The 5,273-nt window shown below is 38.6% G+C and overlaps 1 pseudogene; it reads left to right on the top strand.

The window, feature by feature from the left end:
- The first annotated feature begins 1,366 nt into the window (after positions 1–1,366).
- On the top strand, positions 1,367–4,725 carry LOC121941660 (annotated as a pseudogene).
- Positions 4,726–5,273: the final 548 nt, after the last annotated feature.

Raw genomic sequence — 5,273 nt, 5'->3', positions numbered from 1 at the left:
AGGTGATTATAAACTGATGAAGACATAGTTATCAATATTATCCTCCAATAGATGCCCTAAAACTGTCCCTAAACACTGGATCTTTGAAGTTGTACTTGGGCTGTGAAATTTCAACATCACGTATTCATCAAATAAACTCAATAAAAATGTCACCCGATGTAACCCAGGAGTGAATCCCAGGAGGAGCTCTGCCGTCAGTGATGGTTTATTTTATAACTGGTCTGGGTGGTTTGGATTTTTTTTTTTTAGTGTAGTGCAAACATGATTCAGACCAGAAAAAGAGTTTGTATTAATGGGTGTTTTTTATAGAGGACCGACAGAACTGCACTCTTATATTATCTGAGTACAGTGTAGATGTACATAGATATATATATGAATGCCCCTGTCCCCTTTATTTAGTTGTTTTATGTTACTCAAATCTATGTGCTTTTATGTGAATTTTATTGGTTGATCTCTGTGTTGTTGCTATTCTTGGCCAGATCTCCCTTGTAAAATAGATCTTTGATCTGTTGAGATATGGGGGCGTTTTATGAAATTTATAAAAGGGGAGAAGGCTACAAAAGGCTACTTGTCTTAATGCTTTAATGACAACATAATTATGTATATTTCCATTTGCTGTTTCTCTTTTTCTATCTTCTGGACCATCAATAGCATTTTTAATTAATTCCCTCCAATAAATGCTCTGTATTTTACCCTTCTCGTTTTCTGTTGTTTTTTTTTTGTTGTTGTTGTTTTTTGTTTTGTTTTGTTTTTGCTGTAATATGTGGTATAAAAAGCAACAGCTAATAAAAATACTCAATGGGACAAACCTGGTATATCTAAGTAAGAAAAATGTTTTAAAAAATACTTAATAAAGAAAAGAAATAAAAAAGGAAAAAATAAAATAAAATTCTAAAAAGATAAAAATAAAAATCTAAAATGTAAATACAATAAAAATGTGCAATATGCTTCAATTCCACAGCAGTATATATAATAAAAAGGTAAAATATATAGGCCTGCATATTTTACTTTTTTATTAATATGCTCAGTATGTAAAATAAGGTAATAAAAAGAATGACCCTCTCCTTTCCACCCCCACATAAAAACTCCAGTCTATCGGTGTTGAACTAGTCATAAATGGTCTGAATGGAAACTGCCACTACTGACTTTGACCAACATAAACATAACCTACTTTACTCCACTGCTCCTATATAATTTGACCTACATTTTCCCTGGCAGCTTCACCACCAAGTGGACTGATGCAACTGGGCGTGACGGAGCACAAAACCCCGCCCAAATACTGTGATATAGCTTCTGATTGGTCAAGAGCTCTGCGCATCTCTATTCTGATTGGCCCGTGTCGTTGTCTGTTACAGTTATGGTGCACATGGGGGTTGAGTAAAGAGGAAGCCACGTTGACACAAAAGTAGTATTTTCTCATTTTTTCTGACGCCGGAAAAGAGCAATAACGTCGTCAGTTTACACCTGCCAACTCTGTAACCTCAGCTGGAACATTTAGAGACAGGTAACTATCTCCTTGCTGTATGAATTTGTCGTGTTTTTCATTCATTTCTGGTTGTGAAAGCCCGCTTGCTAACATAGCGGTTAGCCGAGAAGAGGGGGTCATCAGCTAGCAGGAAAATGCTATCATTCCTCAGCATCAACTGAGCGGTAATCTTAGCACTGGATACATAAACGTGTCGTTAGCAAACATTAGACCGTGCTACAAGGTAATCATAATAGTAAAATACAGCCAACTAATTTGATAAACTAGTGTTTTTTTTAAATATAACACTACAAACTTGAAGCCAAGCTTGAAGTCTTAAAGGTGCCATCAGGTTACACTTTATGGAGTTAACTGAATTTTTGGGCTCAGAAAGTGTTTTTGTTTTATGCAAATTAAACTGAATGTGGAGTTCACTGCTGTAAATCGGTGAATGTGCCCATATCCTACTGAAATCACCCATGTGTACTGCCAAGTGTCAGAGATGGAGTTTCATCATTCTCTCTCTGTGGACCATCTCCAGGATTTTTCTCTAGATTTCATCATCACTAAAGGCTATCTCTGTGCTTTTCAATAAGTTAAGACTGGATTCACAATTAGTCAGAAGTAAAAACTTGAAAGGCATATTGTATGTGACTGTGTTTTGGAGATTTGCTCATAAATTTTGTGTATTGAAATGCATTACAGTCAGCTGCAGCTTTCTGGTTTTTACAGGTCAAAGGCGCCACATCATCTGACAGGATGAGTGTTGGATTCATTGGAGCGGGCCAGCTGGCTCATGCACTGGTAAAAGGGTTCACGGCTGCAGGTGAGGCCAAATTCTTAAATGTGCAATATTTGCCTTGTACTGAAGTCACGGATGTCAAATCATACATCGTCATCGACTGATTTGGGGTCGGCTAAGGATAAAATTGCACTCACAGCTACACATACACTAAAAATAGAAGCATATCTACTTTAATAAGGCCTGCAGAGTTGACTCATTACTATGTTTGCACAGCTATGCTAATGGATATTGCATAAGTATTGTAATTTATTAAACGTCCAAGGCTTTTTAATTTCTTTTTTTTCTTTATCAACCGTTTAAACCCTGGGTCAAAATTTGTTTTCCAAATGCCTTTCACATGCATTGAAAACTCTGAGACAAGAGCAAATTTTGTTTGATTTCTTTCAAAAACATTAAGAGAAAAGGCATTCAGTCTCTTGGCATGAAAAGTCCCGCAAATTAAAAAAATAAATAAATAAAAGATGACAAGAAAATTACCTGAATTTGTTATTCCCCATTCCTTTATGTTATTACCTGACTGACTTTCACATGCTGCCATGACATGAATTTTCCCTTTGGGGATCAGTAGGGTCTTATCTTACAGTTGCCATTTCCCATCTCATTGTATATCCTCATACCTCACTCTCCACTTCCTCTTGTCTTTCTGCCCAGGTGTGATTGCTACACACAGGATTACAGCCAGCTCCCCAGACTCGGATCTGCCCACCGTGTCGGGACTGAGGGTGAGAAGACACGTTTTTGCTTTATGTGGCGTTTGGAAATGGGAAGAGAAATGGAGACATTGGTGCAAGTGTGCATGTGTGGTGTCCCGCCTATACTTCTTCATGGCCTCTCTGTGTTTACCAAGATTGATTTTCATTTCTTCTTCTGCAGAAAATGGGGGTGAACCTGACGACCAGCAACAAAGAGACCGTCAGTAAGAGCGATGTGCTCTTCCTGGCTGTGAAACCCCACATCATCCCCTTCGTTCTGGATGAGATTGGGCCAGACATTGAGGATCGTCATCTCATAGTCTCCTGTGCGGGCGGGCGTCACCATCAGCTCCATAGAGAAGGTCAGCCTTTATCATTATCTCTGTCTTGCTCTGTAATCCAGAATTATTAATCTGCTGAAGTTTTACTGACTCTAGATGATCTGTGGTGTGCACTTGAGGTGTTGTTGTAGCCCTCATGTGATTTACATAATTTTTTTAGTCAAAATTAGCCACATTAGTCTTCTAGGTCTTATCCTTAAGCCTTTCTGTCCTGTAATTCGTCTTCCTCTGTATCTCAAATAAAATTTGATCATGTTGTTTTGGCATGCTTCCAAAGGAAATAGATTGCCTCCTGTACGCACCTTTCCTTTGTTTTCATTCTTGTAACTTCACAGAAGCTGCTTCAGTACCGTTCAGCTCCTAAAGTCATGAGGTGTATGACTAACACTCCAGTCGTGGTGAGAGAGGGAGCTACAGTGTACGCCACAGGGACGCATGCAGAGGTAAAGTGGAGGGACTGTAGGTACAAGAGTCAAATATGTTTGTATGATGTAAGTTTTTGAGCTTTTTCTCAGATATCTACAGAATAATGTTGAGCAAGACCTTTTGCTTTGAATAATTCTCCCACATCAGCAACAGCATGTTGTCCTCCTCCTTTCAGGTGGGAGGACGGCAAGTTACTGGAGCAGCTGATGGCCAGTGTGGGTTTCTGCACGGAAGTGGAGGAGGACCTCATTGATGCTGTCACCGGGCTGAGTGGCAGTGGACCAGCCTACGTAAGTAACTTCAGGGATGTGTTGTTTATCACAAAGGTGTGTTTTAGAGGTGTGATGGATCCATTCAGAATTAGAGAAGAAGTTGGCCACGACTGTGTGCTCTGGTCTGGGTGTATTATCTCTGTTATCCCTAATCTGCAAATAGACGAGTTAGGAGGAGTCTGCAGCAACGGTAGTCATTACAAAAAATTCTATTGAAAATCTATTGAATTTTTTCTCCAAACTTTAGTTTTTGGGTGTTTTTGCACTGGGAGAGCTGCAGAGACTCATTAAGATTGATGCAGGAACGATCTGATGTGTTTTTGGAAGACTGGTTGCCATTCCTTATCTCCGTCTTCAGCTGTCGGGCTTCACAGACGGAGCTTAAGCTAACGATTATTTATTTCTTTTATCTATCTCTTATTTTTTTTTGATTAATTATGTAGTCTAGAAAATGGCAAAACATAATAACAACCGCAAGTAAACAAACCCTCCAAGGGATAGTGTTATTTGATAAAGTCAAAAACTCTGTTTATTTAATTCATAATGAGATAGAACGAAAATATTCAACTCTTCATAACAGTAAGCAACAAGTTTTGGGTATTTTCACTTGATGAATTACTAAAGTTCAGATTATTTTCAGCAGTCAGTGCTGACTGTTAAAAGCCCCTGCATGCTCTGGCTGGTGATTTTTAAATTTCTTTGTGTTTTCCAGCTTGAGATCTAGAAATGGGGACAGCAGTGGCAGGTAGAAGAGGTCAAATGCATACCGGGATTTATTTTTTTTTTCGTATCAGGATATGATTTTATTTTCTCCCTTGTGAATGTCTCCTTTAGAAAACAAACAAGTGAGCCCAGCTGTGGTAATGGCTTGTACTGCTACGCTTGTTTTTAATCTCATCATCACTCCTGCTTTATAAAATGGTCACATCGCACTCCTGCTTAGCAGGCAAAGGTGTGCACTGGGTGAGGAAATTAAGAATTGTGTCTGTGGGTTATCTGCTGTCTGCATAGAGCTTGAGCTTTAAACAGGTATTTATAAATTTAGGCTTGAAAGTGTTTGAGCACAATTTTTCCCATCCCTCATTCTTGTGAGGAGGTAACTTTGAATTAAGTGAATGTCAGTGTTAAAGAGTCAACTTATTGTTCACTGCAGACTGGAGGCTAAAGACTAAGAAAGATGCAAAGAAAGGTGGACGAATCACTTATCTTTTGACTAAATTACATAATAAATTAGACAAAAAAACTTGTTAACATCGTCGTGTCGTATCCTCA

The sequence above is a fragment of the Plectropomus leopardus genome, chromosome 4, assembly GCF_008729295.1.
Source record: "Plectropomus leopardus isolate mb chromosome 4, YSFRI_Pleo_2.0, whole genome shotgun sequence".
NCBI classification, from domain to species: domain Eukaryota; kingdom Metazoa; phylum Chordata; class Actinopteri; order Perciformes; family Serranidae; genus Plectropomus; species Plectropomus leopardus.
The sequence above is the reverse complement of the archived record's forward strand: the minus strand, read 5'-3'. Positions and strand labels throughout refer to the sequence as shown.